This window comes from Equus caballus, chromosome 3 (assembly GCF_041296265.1).
Source record: "Equus caballus isolate H_3958 breed thoroughbred chromosome 3, TB-T2T, whole genome shotgun sequence".
Classification (NCBI taxonomy): Eukaryota; Metazoa; Chordata; class Mammalia; order Perissodactyla; family Equidae; genus Equus; species Equus caballus.
In genome coordinates, this window is record NC_091686.1 from 40,962,421 (window position 1) to 40,979,939 (window position 17,519).

The window sequence follows — 17,519 nt, forward strand, 5'->3', positions numbered from 1 at the left end:
GCAGGAAGTTTCTAGGGCTGGATCTGGATTTACTGTTATTTCTTCAGCTCGAGCTGGGCCACAGAGTCAGAGGCCTGGCCTTTCCTTCCACAATGCACTACCAAGGCACTCTTGTTTGGAGTCCTGCCCCTTCCCATACAGGAACCCTGTGTGACAGTCCTGGCAGTGGCAGGAGTGCTAATGAGCAGGTTGAACACAGAGTCTGTGTTAGTGACTGATTCCACTGACATTCCTCTTCTGAAGGAACAAAGCTTGGCCAAAGCAGAAAACTCCTATTCCTCTCCTTCCCTCTGCCCCACATATGTTCACTCAGGGAGAGGACCAAGGCAGGGCCTTTCTCGGTCCTTAGTCATGGATTTCTCCAAAGATGAGTTCCCTAAGAGGCAGGAAAGCATGGTTTTCCTCACTCTAGAGCACAGGGTGAGACAGGCCAATGGAAGAGCATGCCTTATGGGTTTCCCATTCTCTGGGTGGCCTGCCTTGAGAGGCGAACTCCTTTGGCAAGTCTTTCTCAGCCTGCTGACTTGACAAAGTCTTTCCTCCACCTGGAGTATAAAAATAAGTTCGAGATGTGCTTTGAGGCCATGTTTTTCAAGGAAGAAATAAGAACTGAGAGGAACCGGTTGTCAGAGGGATAGCCTTGAACTCCTGCCCAGTCCAGTGTTGACAAACAAGGCCCAACCACAACTTACAAAACATGGATGCCATGAACTGAGCAGGAGGGCTTAAGAGGAGGTGAGAAACAGCTGAAGGAAAAGTGAACCCAGTGACATACAACATGAGTACTGTCAAGAAGGAGGAGAGAGTCACAAAAAATATGAGGACCAAAACAAGGAAGAGAACAGAAACATCAAGATGGGTATGTGCAGATTTGGGATCCAGGAAGGAAAGATGGAGAGAGAGAGTCTGAGTGTTTCTGAGGCAGTATGTCGAGTTTCCAAGACCGACAGCAGCCCAAGGCCATCCTTTGGACCAGAAGAAGATCTCTGACAGGCAGCACCATCAAGAATATCTGATCTGAGACCAGAACAAGAAGTGTGCTGATCATTACCCGCAACGTCTGAGAAGTGTGCGGAGAGGGTGAATTGAAAGAAAGTGCAGGGAGAGTGCTCCTTTGAAGGAATGCTCCTCAACATGAAGACCTTCCACTATCATCCACACCCCCCAGGGAGCTCCTTCTCAGTCAAAAGAATGGAAGCAGGGAGATGAAGTTTTGGAAGCACAGAAGTGAGAGCTAAACTGCAAGTGGATCGATAATGAATTTCCCATCCAGTACGCAGCTGAGTGTGTCCAGTCACCCTAAGTGAACGTTCCTCTCCTTGATCATGGCACCACGGTGAGGTCAGATTTGACCACTGGGGAATGGGGTTGGGGGAGCACAGTGCCATAAGCACCTGCTGGGACCTATCCGTGCAACTTTCCTGCAAGTGTCAAATGTGTTCCTGATAAGGCCCTCTGGCATACTCGTGTTCGGAAAGTTCTCTCTCAGGATGGAGAGGGGCTTCTTCCAACTGCCAGTCCAAATCATTGGCCACGTCAGGCTCACCTTCAGGACACCCAGGAAAGACAAGGGTGGAAAAATGAATCACACTCAGCCACAAGGCAGAACACAGCCACTCAACCACAAGGTCACCTGGAGGGATAGGGACTGCAGGGAGGCCCAAGCCATGCAGGCAAGCCCAATCCCTTTACTCACAGGGGCAGCCACATGAGCTCAGGCTGTGACTCCAGGAGCTGAAGTCCCTGAGGGTACAAAGCTTTCCAAAAGCACACAGGCAGTCCTATCTTGGGGTCCCAGGGCAGACCCCATCCTCCACTGTCCAAGGCATACCCTCAAAGCCAACCTGAGGAAGGGACATCAGTGCTGGGCTCTGGATCCTAGTTGGTCAGCTGGCCCTGCCCTCCACGTTCCACCCTCCGGAGTCAGAATCATCCTTCCTTTCCTCCCTCCTTCCTTCTCCATTCATTCATTCATACAGTCATTCATCTGCAGGACCCACTGACAGAAGCAGGGCACAGGATGAAGCCGCACATGCTCCAGGCTACCACCAGAGGGCACTTCCACTCGCTGAGAGCACCCTGGACCCTGCCTTGGCAACCACGGGTATCTTTGTGATGCCAGAGGTGCTGATTGCCAGGCATGTGCAGTTGGAATGCTGGCTTCAACTTCTGGGTGCTGGGCTCCTGGAAGATTGAGTGACATAAGGACCCATGGGAGAGGTGACGGGAGGTGTGGAGGGCGCACCTACCTTCCTCTCCTCAGGTCCCTGAGAACCCAGATCTCTGGGTCGCTGCTGCTGCCGCCGTTGCCTCCCCACCCCCACTGCCATTTCTACTTCTGCTGCTTGTGTCTGACGAATGGCTGAACGGATGCATGGATGAAAGTGCCAAATGAGAAGAAAGAACGGTTTTGGATCCTGAGGATGGTCCACGGCCATGCACGGCCGGGCTGACCAAGCAGGATCTGAAGCCTCTGACCTCATCATGGGACTATTATCAAAAGGAGAGAAATCCCTTTTCGAGGATGGGATGGACTCAGCTGAGACCGGATAGCCAATTCATCACTGAGCCACTTGCTGCTTAGCTGTCTGTTTTCACCTTCCAGTGCTTCATCTTCTGCTTCCTTTCTTTCGATTGGGAAGTAGTTCCCCAGGGTGGTGGTATATGTGTGGTGTCGTCCAGTGGAGGGGTGCTCCTTGGAATGCACCCTCTCACTCTTTTTTCTTCTTTTCACCCAGTCTGCAAGCGTCCAAGACCTTGGATTGGCAATTGGTACATTTCCTCTTTTTCCCAGAGATGATGTTTTCGATAATGACCCCTCTGCTGTCTCTTCTTGTGGTCCAAACCATGGCTTGGGGTCTTTTTAAGCCTTGGAATCTCCAAATACTGCCTCAGAAACACTCAGGCTCTCTCTCTCTCCATCTCTCCTTGCTGGGTCCCAAATCCACACGTGCCTGTCTTGATGTCTTTCTTCTCTGTGGTTGTGTTTGTTCCTCACTCTTTTCTATGAGCCTCTCCTCCTACTTGAAGTTGAATGTGTTGTATGGCGCTGGGTTCACTTTTTCTTCAACTTTGCCTCATCTCCTCTAATCCCTTCTGCTCAGGTCATTGCTTCCATCTTTAGAAGTCAGGGTGTTGCCCTGCTTGCCAACACTGTTATGGGGAGGATATCAAGGCTATCTCTCTGCCACTTGGTTCCATCCAGGCCTCATTTGCTCCTTGATAAAACATGGCTTCAAAGGATGATTTAAACCTTTAAACTCCAGGGAGAGGAAAACCCTTTTCAAGTCAGAAGGTTGAGAAAGACTTGCCAAAGGAGTTTTCCACACTAGGCAGGCCTAGGGAATGGGAACCCACTGGGCAAGCTCTACGATAAGCAGGCCCCACCCTCTTTTCTGGAATCAGGAAAGCCATACTTTATGTTGCTTAGGACACTTATCTTTAGAGAAATCCATGACGAAAGGCTTAGAAAAGCCCTCACCTGCTCCCCCCTTGAGTGCACAGCTGGGAGGAATAGGGAGAGGAGCAGTGTATGGCTTGCCACTTTGTCCAAAGCAGCCTGGTCACCACTGCCTCCTGTGCCAAGACTTAGTCAACAGGACAAGTATGGAGGAAAGAGGTGGGAGTCCTGACACTTTTCTGGGAAGTGTCATCACTCCTGTCTGGGATGGGGACACTGCTGGGCTACTGGTGTGCCTGACCAGGGAGGCAGCACATTCCAAATCCAGGTCCTTGCTCCCCATACCCATGTATCTGAAAGAGGATTATGGTCTTGGTTTTGGTGGGTGGAGAGGCACCATCGGTCAGGGGGCATTGAACAGATTCCTGAAAGGCACTCAGAGAGGCAGGAGCCCCTGGGTTGTGGTGCCAGTGAATAGACCTCCTCTGCCCACATCTAGGGGAGGGATCAGACTCGAGGTCAACAGATTGACGATTGTCACGACTGTCACTTGGAGTGAGACTCAGAGATCTTCATCACCCTGTCTCACCAGATTTCATCCTGCCCCACCACCCCCATCTGAACCATTACCAACTCTCCCAGATCCTGATTTCAGAGCACAGAAGTGACCTGTGTGTCCACTTCTCTTCAGTGAGTCCAGCCCATTCTGCATTGGTGTTGGTGGTAGCAGGCAAAATGGTGGCTGTGGCAGCAGCAGCCCAGAGATCCCCAGGGATCTTGGGGACCGTAGGAGAGGATGTTTTGTGGGACCTTCTCACCTCCCCCCACCTCAGTCATGTGTCCTATTCTCCCTCTGCTCTCAAGGAGCCCAGTTTCTTTTTGTTGTTGAACCCAGGCCTTCAATGTGCAAGCACAGACAAACCTTGCCTGTGGCCCCCTGATGACCTATGCTGTTGCTAAGTGATGGGTACAACAGGCTCTGAGGGAGTGGGAGTGCCCTTTGGTCATGGTCATGTCCAGATGCAGCTACATCCTGTGGCCAGTGTCTGTCAGTGGGCCCTGCAGATGAGTGAATGAATGGACAAATGGGTAAGTGGATGAATGTATGAGTGGATAAGGAAGGCTGGATGTTCCTGCCTCCCGACATTGGAGCTCGGCTGGGCACCACTAAGCTTTCTAAGCAGGACCACGAGCTTAGAGGTGCTATCCTTTCCTCAGTTCTGTTTTAATGGTGTGTCTGGGACTGTCCCTCAACTGTTCTACCCTGTGACCCTGAGAGAGCACTGCTTGTGAGCTCCTCAGCTTTCCATAATAAAGGGTATTTCCTGAGAGTGAATGATTGTTGTAAATTCAAATACCTGGGAAGTTCTCAAAGAACAAAGCTTTAGAAAAAATTCTATGATGAAAAAAATATCACGATCCCTGAGTTCATAAGTCTTCCTTGATGTTCTCACCTTAAACACAAGCTTCCTAAAAGATAATAATGTTTAGACAGGCTGAATGTGCCCTTCCTAGGGAACCCAGGATCACTTTATGTATTTGGGCTTTCAATCAACTCTGATTTTCTCTTTTGGCTTATTAACCTTTGAAAATTACTTTTAATCCTCCACTAAGTTTTACCTCCTATTCTTGTTTTGTTCATAAAGCATTCTTGTTTATTTCTTTTGCTTCTTAATTCTCTTATGAGCTTTTGTATTATAAAATTTAGTTTTCTTTATATCTTTTGACTTAGTTTTTTCTCCTGAATTAAAAAAAAAGGTATAGCCAGGTATGTAGAATTGTTTGATGCAAAAGCCTTACAAATAACAATGAGGCAGATTTACTGTCATTTTGTAGATTTTTAACTAGGTAAATAGAGGGAGAATTGTATGAAAAATTCTGACTGGTATATAATTGACAGAGTCAAATGCATAATAAAAGTTTCCTTTAAAAAGCCTCTGCAGACTTGTAGGATGTAATGGAAACAGAAAGTAAATAATCCTCAAGACAGTGTTCTTAGCCATTATACATAAAGGTTCCTGCTTAAAGCATTGCATAATATTCAAAATCAATTAATGACAAATATAAAAGAATACGCATAGGAAGAATGAGGAAGGAATTCATAATCTATTTTTCAAAAGGGAGTCTTTCCAATCAAATTGATCTTTCTAACCAGCTAAATTTTCACTGTTTTATTACCATGTTCTTTGAAAACACTGACTGATAGCAGATGGATAGAATTACCTAATTCAAATATTAGAAGTTCTTCAGGGTCACGTGATGGGTCAAGTTCTACCTCTCACTTCTCAATTACTCCGACTCCTCCCAGCTCCCTTGTTTCTTTCTTGAAATGTTTCTCCTGCAGGTAATTTGGGGTCTCTGATTTTCTCAGTCTCAGAGCTACATTCACTTTTGGCCTCCTCAGGTTCCCAAAGGATACCTACTTGCATCACATGTCTGCCTTTCAGGTGTTCTCCACCGTGCTCAGCATTGTTAGTCTGGGAAGGAATACTCAGGAGACAGAAACTCTAAGAGGAGCTCCAGGTGATCATCAGTCAGCTTGTTAGCTTCAGGAGCTCCAGGATTATTATTCAGAAACTTAATTTTCAAAAAGTTTTATTAATCTCACTTTGCGTTTTTAGTCTCTATCTGAGTAGTGCGTAGTGCTTTTACTATGCCCAGTGAGGGGTGAGAGATACATGCGCTGACCTCAAATTGTCTACATGATTTCAGGACTGGAATAACACAGCCAAGGTGGAAGATTCCTAAGTGGCGCCTAAGAAGAAAACATTTGTTAGTGACTCAATTGGATTTATTTAGAAAATAAAAATCTGCTTTCACCTGTTTCACGTTACTGTCCATTGGGAGGCATTCTGCCCAAGGATACTGAAGTGTGGTGATTATCAGGCCAGTTCAAACATTCAGGTTGTTCATACAACTGGTGTTATCAGTAACTACAAGGCATATCCGATGAGAAGGTCTTTGTATCAGCCGAGTGCAGTATTTCCACAGCAGGGAAAACAGGCCTCAGGAAACACATTCAGCTAAAAGCAGCGCAGTAAATTCATTTCTATGTGAGGCATCTATCAGCTCCAAGAAAAACAAAACAAAAATATAAACTTCAATAATAGTTACAGAGTTTGGAGAGTCCCCTAAATTGATCAGCAAGACCACTTTCATGAGGCTTATCTTCAAGTGTAAAGTTTTATTTGATTATTAAAACTCTTATTGTACTAAATAAAGCAATAAATCTTATCCCAAATTATCGTGCTTCCATTGTTATTTATTATGTATGACTTTTGCGGGAATCCAAGGACTTGAATCAAATTAAATTCCAATTATTATGTAGGATTTGAATGTACCGGTAACAGGGATTCCTAGTGGTGGAAGCTCAGATTCGTGCTTCCTGAGCTGCACTTCCACTAGGGAGCAGAGGGTTTACACTGACACCTGCACGAGGTATCTCCTGGAGGAAAAAGTCTCAAAGTAGAATACAAATACACATAACTCCTCTATACCATTCCTTCTGCTGACATGTTTGCTGTGCAGGGTTTCCTCACAGTCTGATTTTCACCTCCAATCAATAAAATCATTTGTTACTACTGCTTTGATGTGCAATATCCAATGATCTTTCATCTTTTTACTGCACCCATGCTTTCATCTATAGTACTTTTAATTTCTACCTCTAAAGTAAAATTTTATCCTTCACTGTTATGTACTTCACTTGCTCTGAGGAGTGGGAATTCACAGGGGATAGCATTTATACTCAACTAGTAAGTACTAATGTGAATAACCCAATTAACTATAGAATAACGAGAATACTAGATTGTAAATAGTTGCTACCACTTCAAATGCTACCTAAAGTCCTTGACTCTTGACCATGACCTCCCTTACCATAGAGAGGAATCTCCACCACCCTACTCCCTGCTACTGCCATTGTCCATTCTGATTTTCAGGGTCTGTTCCAATCAGTCCTCCAGAAGTCCTACCTCCTCATGGTACCACCAGCTCTCCCAAAGACATCAAGAGGTTTCAGCACTGCAGTTCCAGTCCATCAAACCATGAGCCCAGCCACCACTGCTCCTGTGTGTGAGGCACCGCCCATGTCCCCTGGACAGAGGTGTCCTGAGATCTAGAATCAAGGTGGGTATATGGTTATTTCACAGGTGAGTCAACACAACAGCTGACAAATATCTCATGCTCTATAACAATGATGCAGTGGCTGACCTATGGTCCCCTCAGTTAATCCTTTTGCCGTCCTTTGTGGAAACTGTAGCATTCATGGAACTTAGGCTCTGAGACACAGAGTAAGAAAACTAGAGCAGAGAAACGTGCGTTAATGAGGATGCTCCAGGAAGGCACTGACCAAGCTCTGTGGTCTCTGCTGGCACAGGGTAACTCGTGGACACAAGGAAAGCTCTTTTGGATGAAAATGGCCCATACCATGACTTGGAACAGGGGATGCAGATCTTTATTTGCAATGACTCTATAGGATTTTACTTATATTTAATGGTGGAAGTTTATTAAATTCAACAGTGACTGATTATCATTGGCAAAAACATTAATTGCATCAATTAACAATGAGAACTAACAAAACTATAACACTTGATTTGTGCCAGACACGTTCTTAACCTAAATTTAACTCATTAGTGTACTAAATTTTATATCATCATCTTCACTTTGTTGAAGAGAAAATGGAAGCACATATGGGTTATTTGTAATTTAGGTGCAAAGCTAGGTTTTAAATCAAAGCGGCCTGGTGACTGAGCCCACACAATGTCAGCGTTGAGATGTTATGCTTCACTTAATTAAATATGACATTAAAATAAGCAATTATGACTAAGTGGATAATAAAGATAATGAGAATATAAAGTGCTCAACCAAAATTATAAGGGTGAGAAATATGCTGCATGTAGTTTTTCTAAATTCAGTAGCAAATGCAATTGAATTTGGCATCATGAACAAGTTTGTTGATATTAGAGACATTATATAGTTTTTTAATCTAGAGTCACCTAACAAATAACAATTTAATGAGAAAGTCATTGATAGCGCTTGATACGATTTCCAAAGTTAAACAGATCCGAGAGAGGATTTATTTAGCTGTGGATAGACACGACAAATTAAATACCACACCAGGATTTTAAAATAATCTGGAAAGTCTTACAAATCATTTGTTGAATAACTTTAACTACAGTTTTATTATTAATAGTTAGATACGTACTAAGATTTTAGAAAACCAAAGGGTGTGGGTGTGTAACTTTATCTTGAGTTGAATATTGATTTGTATTATTGTAGCGGCTGTCATTTTTAAAAATGTTTACCCTTGATTGGATTAAGTTCTATCACCTGACAAGTCTCTTTTTCAAACTAGTTAATAATGTCTCTGCTTATCGAATATGCAATACTAACCCTGTGGTTAACATAAGAATAAAGAATATTCAGAAGATAGTAATGTTGACTAACTCTGAATGAACAAAGAGATAAATTCATCATTAAAGCGATGAAATGATCTCTGTAAATTACAAGTCAAGTAGACAAAAATAATTAGAACACAATAGAGTTAGACAATTCATTTTTTTCAGAATTCGCAAGAATTTTCTCAATTTTATTAGTTTTTTTCAAAAAAGTAATAGTTGGTATACTATCTTAGGTATATTTGCCTTTTCATAAATTCCCATTCTTTTTTGTATTTCTGTCCTTCTACTTTCTTTACAATTATTCTGCTTTTGTTTTTCTCTTTTTAAAAAATAGATACATAGGGGCTGGCCCCGTGGCCGAGTGGTTAAGTTCGCGCGCTCCGCTGCAGGCGGCCCAGTGTTTCGTCGGTTCGAATCCTGGGCGCGGACACGGCACTGCTCGTCAGACCACGCTGAGGCAGCGTCCCACATGCCACAACTAGAGGAACCCACAACGAAGAATACACAACTATGTACCGGGGGGCTTTGGGGAGAAAAAGGAAAAAAATAAAATCTTAAAAAAAAAAAAAAAAAAAAAATAGATACATAGTGGGCCATCAAAATTTTTTCACTAATTTTCAAATGTAGTGTTTTTCTTTTAATTTAGTTATACTTTCTAATTTCCACTAAGATACTCTTTGACCTATGTCTTACCTAGAATTTTTCATTTTAATTTCCAAATATGTATTTTTCTAATTACATTTCAGTTAATTTCTAGCTTAATATTATTGTGTTCAGAGATATTATTAATGTGATCATTTTATGATATAAAATATCTGACATATTTGATGCTTTCCTGTGGCAAAGTAAACAGTCAAATTTTTGTAAAAATTATGTGTCTTTTTCAGTTCTTAGGAAAATATATATACATGATGCATATGTTACACATACATGTTATATATGCCATAGGTGTTACATATACGTGTTATACAGTTTTTCAAGTGATCATAAACATTTACTACCATTGAACATATGTCAGCCTGTAAAGTAATTCATAGCACATTCCCAAAAGCCATTATGTACATAGTGTAGTAAATTAATATAGAAATCAATAACAAACAATAAATTGAAAATCCTGATATATTTGGAAATTAACCATTTGAATTCTGAGTAACTCATCTATAAGTAAAGAAATGACAATGGAACTTTAAAACTATTTTGAACTGAGTAACAATACAATTTTAATTTATTAAAACATGATGAGACTATTGCAGCCAAGTTGAGAGAGAAAGACAGATAGATGACAGATAGATGAGTGGTACATAGATAGACAGATAGTCAGTATCCCAGTATCATCTACCTGATGGTGGTTGTATGTGGATGGATTCAGATAAAGGCACACTAAAGAAAACTTCATAGCCTCTAAATGCATCTATTAAAAAGAAGAAACTATTATAGGTCTTCCATAATTGAGGCAGCATGGTATTTAGGCAAGGATAATAAAAAATACTAAAAGAACAGAATAAAGATACATCTACACTTCATTTATTTGAAAGACAATACTGCAGACCAGTTCAATAAATGATGCTATAAAAAAGCAAACTTTAACTCTGTTTCATACTATGCAAAAGAATTTATGATTCCAGCTATATTGTAAAACTTAATGTGAAATTTAAAATAAACTTACATAAACTATCATAGGATAATCAATTCTTGATTACCTTTAGGCCTAAATGTTGTAAACAGGACACAGAAAGTATTAACCATAAAAAGAATATATTGATCAATTGGATTACAGAAAAATAAGAACCATTTTTATTAAAAGACACCATGAGAAAATGAAATAGCAGGTCACATAGTAAAGAAAGATATTTGCAAATAATAATATTCGTAATAAAGTGGTCATATTAAGAATAAACAAATAACTTTTAGAAATCATTAAGAAAATTCAAATAACCCAGTAGAGAATATGAGCAAGAAACTTCAACAGGCATTTCAAATCAGAGAACAGTACCCTGGCCAATAAACCTATGTAAAAGTTTTAAATCTCTTTGGAAATCAGGAAGTACAAACTAAACCCACAATATGACACCACTGCCACTACACACATACACTAACACGCATGCATACATGCACATACTTACACACGCATACACATACACCTCAGAATAGATAAATTCAAATGAAGGATAATGCTAAGTGTTGATGAGAATTGAGATTAGTAGAAACTTTTATTTCTGGTGCGGTTAAATTTCTAACACAGCTTTGGGGAAGGTTGCCCCAGTAAAAATTCAATTTAAATAAAGGAAAGATGGAAGATGCACTGTGGGCTCTGATACATAGCAGGGATGGCAGATTCCTGGGTAGAGAGAAGCCTGTTACTCTGGATGATGTGAGAAATTCTTTGATTAGGCCATGGAGATTACATATTGTTATATTTATATTGTAATTAATATTACATATTGTTAAATTTATTTATATATATTTAGGATGTTTCCTAAATTTTAACAATACATTATAAACACATACCAATTTAATTTTAATCACCTATAAAAGCTCTGCTTATTTACACCTCTGCTCCCACATGTTATGTCATTGATGTCACAAATTGCATCTTTATATATCATGTACCCATTAACATAGACTTACAATTATGCTTTTGTCTTTTAAATTTTGTGGAAGAATAAAAACTGGAACTATCAGCAAAAATTAGAAAATGAGTGGTTTTTTATATTTATGCATATATTTCCCTTTACTGGAGAAGTTCTTATTTTCATATGGCTTTAAAATACTGCCTAGCATCCTTTCTTGTAGGGCATATCTAGTGGTAATGGACTCCCTCAGGTTTTGTTTATCTGGCAATGTCTTAATTTTTCCATGACTTTGAAAGGCAGTTCTACTATATGTAGAATTCTCAATTGGCAGTTGTTCTCTTTCAGTAAGTATTTTAAATATGTCATGACTTTGGCTTTTGGCCTGCAAGATTTCTGCTGAGAAATTTAATGATAATCTTTTTGAGATTCCCTTTCACACAATGAGTTTTTTTTCTCTTGCTGTCTTCAAGATTCTCTGTCTTTCAAATGTTCAATTAAATGTATCTCTGTGTGTATTTCCTGAGTTCATTGAATTTCTTGGATGTACATATCCATGTTTTTACTCAAATACGGGAAAATTTTAGCCATTATTTCTTCAAATAGGTCTCTGGCCCTTTCTCGCAGATATCAAATAAACATTTGGGATGCTCCATAAATCACGTCATCAGGAAACTGCAAATTAAAACAATGAGATTAAAAAAAACACCTGTTAGAATGGCCAAAGTCCAGAACACAAAGCAACAGAAACTCTAGTACATTACTTGTGAGAATGTAGAAGAGTACAGCCATTTTGAGGAAAATTTGGTGGTTTCTTATAAATATGAATAAACTCTTACCATATTATCCAGCGATCATGCTCATAGGTTTTTACCCAAAGGAAATTAAGACTTATTTACATATGTAAAACTGCACAAGGATGTCTATAGAAGCTTCATTCTTGATTGATGATTTAGAAGAAACCTAGCTGTCTCTGAGAAGGTGGATGAATAAGTGAATACACTGATAAAAGGAATTAAGATATCTAGCCATGAAAAGACATGGAGGAAGCTTAAATGTACAGTACCAAGTAAAAGAAGCTGGTCTAAAAATGTATATTGTATGATTCTGGAAAAGCCAAGACTATGGAGGCAGTAAAAATTGGGTGGTTGCCAGAGGTAGACGGAGAAGAGGGAAATAAATAGGCAGAACACAGAGGATTTTGGGGGTACTAAAAATACTGTGTGGTGGTATAATAATAAATATATGCAATTATACATTTGTCCAAACCCATAGAATGTACAACACTATGAGAGAAGCCCTAGTGTAAACTACAGACTTTGGGTAATTATGAGATATTAATATAAATCTTTCTGGTAAAACATGAATGATTCTGGTGGGCTATATGGCTAATGGGGGAGGCTATGCAAGTGTAGGGGTACAGGTTATGTGGAAAATCTCTATACTTTCCTCTCAATTTTGTTGTAAACCTAAAAATGCTCTAAAAATTGTCTTAAAAAGATTTGAAGTAAAAATATCAAGAAATAATGTGTGTATAATTTTAGATGGCATCTATTATTGCAACAAACGAAGAGATAGTTTTTACTTTTTGGTAAAAATTTCCTTTAATAATATCCCCAGAGACATTTTCACGTCATTATTTCTTAGACTATACCAGATGAGATTAAATGTTCAGGTCACCACAGTGTAGAACATAGAAATCATAGGGTCTGAAATAAGTCACTGAAGTAGGTTTCAGATAAGCAAAGAATCCACTGGAGATAATTAATACAACCAGCATCAGATGAGGAAGGCAGGTGGAGAAGCCTTTTGAAGCTTCTGTTGATGGGATCTTCCTGACAGTGGAGAAGATGCAGACGTAGGAAGCGATGATGAAAATAAAACAGCAGATACTGAACACCACTCAAATGAGGATAGGAAAAATTTCTCTTATTCAATTTTCTGAGCAAGAAATAGCCAATAACTGCAAGATGTCACAAAAGCACTTATGGAATATATTAGACCCATGATAGGATAAAGAGAAGGTACCTGCTGTGTGCATCACAGCACTCAGATCCCCACCCGGCCAAGACACAGTGGTTGACTGAACACATGCATCCCTGTTCATGATGACTTCATAGTGCAGGGGATGGAAGGTGCCACCATAGTGGTCAAAGCACAGCACTGTGAGGAGTGCAGCTCTGTGGTTGTTGAAAAAGCATGAGAAAGACCTGGGCAACACAGCTAAGGAATGAGATGTAGTTAATGTGAATCAAAGAGTTGGCAGTGGATGTAGAAATTGTGATTGATATTAGGCAGAGATCCAAGAAGGATAAATTCTTCAAGAAGAAGTACACGGAGGTGTGGAGATGCTGGTCCAAAGTTGTGATCCTGATGATGAAGACATTTCCCATGAGGGCATAGAATTAAATCAAGGAGAAGAGCACTGAATGCAAAATGTACATATTTTTATTGGTCGAAAATCCTGTGAGGATATATTCTGTCACAAACGTGAGATTTGTCATTACTGGAGGCATAACCTGTATAAAAAAAAGGATAGAGGATTAAAACAACAATATCAAGACTTTAAATATTGAGCATATACTGTGTATCTCCATACGGCAATCACATGGCATATTTACCGTAAACATTACTTCCATCTAATTCCTAGCCAGCGTATTAATCGCCAAGCATTATGTGAGTAATATTGCTTTATTGAACCACTTTATTTTCAGTTAAAATACATGTCATTATTATTTTGTTTAAATGCGTCCTGTGAAAGATGACAAAAGACTGAAAATTTCAACTTACCTTAACAAAACTCGAACAACAGAGTATCCTCTCCATGTTTCTCAATAAACCCAAATTGACAAACCAACGACCGCTAAGTTGTGTCCCGGTCTTCCTGTCCATACATCCTATCCCATGACTGACACAATCTCACTTTCAGCTCACCTTCCAAGAAGTTGAACAACCCTTAGAAAAAATGAACTCTTACAGACCTTCCTCAATGTATTCCATAAAATCTTTAACCTACTTATTCTCTGCCAAAGACTCAGCTTAGAGATGTTCTCATATTTAAAATTTTAATAAGAGATTGAGCTAACTGCACTTTTTTCTCATTTGACACATAGCCTGGTGACTGCAGGCATCAGAAATCCTACTTCATATGAGCTAAGATTGTTGGCTTCCTATTCACCAATTTATTCACTTTTCTTCATTATTCCCCCTTTCATGTGACTTCGTCCCCCATAACTAGTAAGTTTAAAATTGTTTTTCCCACCAGCTCTTTTTTCTCTTTCATAATTTCCATACTCCCATGCCTACAATTCATGACCTTGCAACTAGAACAGCTTTAAATCCATCCCTACCCAATCCCCTGCCGCATCTCCTTCTCTCCCTCGCAGAAAATTAATGCAATTCTGTGGCGGGTATAAGGGACCACATATATTTGGAGTTACGTCGTATGCAGTCTTTAAAATTTCATATGTTCAGATAGTCTTAGTCTGATGAAAGCATGTGGGTGTCCATTCCTTTTGCAATGACATGTTAGTGTCTTCTGTTTGTACAGATTTTACTCAGCAACGTTCATGTAAATTTAGCAAAATATTAATATTAAGACTGTACTATAGAATATTTCCTCCCACACCCTGTCTTTATTTTCATGCCCCTAAATTTTATGCTCAATCTCTCTCCATGGTGATGGATAATGGAAAACTCCTGAGTGAATATTAGTGTTGGATTTGTAAAAGTAGTAATATAAAATAATTTTAATATATTAGAGAAACAAGTCCAGATATTTTAATGAAAATAACAACAAAACAGTTTGGAATGCATCGCAGCTAAAATGTAAAACTCTTTTGGGTTATTTAAAATATACATTTATAATGACAAAATTAGTTTTAATATATCTCTGCTGCTATCTCTGTAAAAATACTGTGAATTCTTCTCTTATAGTATCACAGCCCTTCGGTGAATGATAAAAAAATCCCAAATTTGGGGCTGGCCTGGTAGCGTAGTGATTAAATTCACATGCTCTGCTTCGGTGGCCCAAGTTTCACAGGTTCAATCCTGGGTATGGACCTACACACTGCTCATCAAGCCATGCTGCGGTGGCATCCTGTATACAAAGTAGAAGAAGATTGGCAATGGATGTTAGCTCAGGGCCAATCTTCCTCACCAAAAAAAAAAAAGTTTAAGGCTCAAAATAGACATCATATCTGTCACTTCTAGCGTGAGAGAGATAAAATGAGCAGAAAGTATTGCCTCAAAGATAGAGTTGTTAAAGATTCTATCTGTCTAATATTTATGCCACTAATATTTTAGAGGCTGAAAAGTATTGCATGCCTTTGTTTTAAACACTTACCATTGTTACTTTTAATTTCATCTTGAGTTTCATCCTTCATTACTTACTATCTACTTCCCATTGATTGTTGTGATTTTATTTAACATTTAACACACTTTCAGCTTAATGCACTAAGTGATAAAATACATTGTTAACCGTTATAAAATCTGATAGTTGTCATATATACTCTCAAAATGTTATAATTAAATTACTGAAAATCATACTTGGTAGGTCATGATTCTTTAATTCTAAAGTAAAGAACAAATTATATGTTTTCCCATTGAGACTCACCCCAGAAAGCTGGCATTGTTAAACTGAACAATCTGTGAAACAGAGAATAAAAAGATCTCTTTAGATTTGATAGTTTTCATATTTTTTAAATGAGTATTTTAACTACTGTTTTTTCTTAAATCCAAAACAAAATTTTAAATCTAAAATCTTTTAAAGCTAAAATGAATTTTCTTCGGAAGATTATTTAAGAAGATACCACCAATTCTGGTACACAGAAGTTCCAGCAGTCTTCTGAAGTTTGCTTCTAGTGAAAATACTGCTCATCACGAGGACAGAAGGATATTATAAATTCTCATTTCAATGGGAGATGATTACAGGTGTTGATTCCTCTGAAAATTCAAATGAATCTCAAAACTCTGACTTCACTGACGTCTTGCTAGGGAGAAACGGGGGACCTGAATAGCTTGTCTATTTTACCTCTGCTGATAGTCCCTCATGGGCTTGCATGTTGTCCAAGAACTATAATGTATCAATCTGCTTTATTCTAGAGGGAAAGTAGTGTTACATTTGTCTTCATTGACTTGCTTAATTGGAATCAGCCTATAATAAATCTGAGGAATTAGTGCAATCAGTACATCATGCATTTATTTTTTAGTGTTTATACATCTATGGACAGGATTATAATTAATTCTAGCATTAAAATGTTTCATTCATCATTTATTGAGTACCTACTATGGGCTAGACCCATTCACTGGTACCACTTCATTAAAAGCAATGCAGTGAGTCAACCTTAAAGGTAAGCTGGAACGCCATTTTCTTTCACCAAGAGACAGGGACATTGGAGAGAGAGTTGGGTGTGTGAGGAGCAGAGAGACCAGTCCCAGGGAGAGTCTGACTCGCAGAGGGTGTATAAAGAGCACTCAGTGGGGATGTGATGGGCGAGCTTCAGAGTCTAGGGCAGAGGAGTCAGTAAACAAGAGACTATAAAATGGGTGAAGACAGTGACTGCTGAATCAGAGGAGACTGCAGTTCGTGAGAAGTGATTGATTTTTAGTGTGAGTGACAGGAAAAGCACGGATGGTTTAAAGTAGAGAAGTGGCATGATTAACTTGTATTGGAACATGGCGACTCTGTAGAGAGAGCTGACTGTGAAGGACAGGTTGCCATGTCACTATTCCTGATGGGGGTTCGCGACGATTTTGACAAAGCAGGTAGTATAAGTGAGAGAGGTATTTGGTTTATATTTGTATTCTAAAGCCTAAATTTCCTTCTTTAATTTAGCACTTAATCGGTTTTTGTTTATGCTAACCTTTATCATGTGTTCCTGGGTTAAATTATTTTTTAGATAAAGATATTATATTTGAGCTGTAATATTTCAGAGAGAAAAATTTTAAATTTATAGTAGTATAACCAGCAACATTTTATTGCATGTTGGAGAGCCAAACACAAACAATAAAGCAATACATTTTCCAGATATGCAAGTATTCTGCATTCAACAGGATTGTCACTTTGATCTGGTAAAGAATCTGAAACAGAAATTTGATTTCCTTAGGATTTGAGGATGTTTCTATTTCTTCCCTCCTCCTTACTGATTAAAA

General features: G+C 39.4%; 1 pseudogene; it reads right to left on the minus strand.

Moving 5' to 3' along the window:
* Positions 1-12,824: 12,824 nt before the first annotated feature.
* LOC138923422 (olfactory receptor 14A16-like) lies at positions 12,825-17,246 on the minus strand (annotated as a pseudogene).
* Between the last annotated feature and the right edge of the window lie 273 nt (positions 17,247-17,519).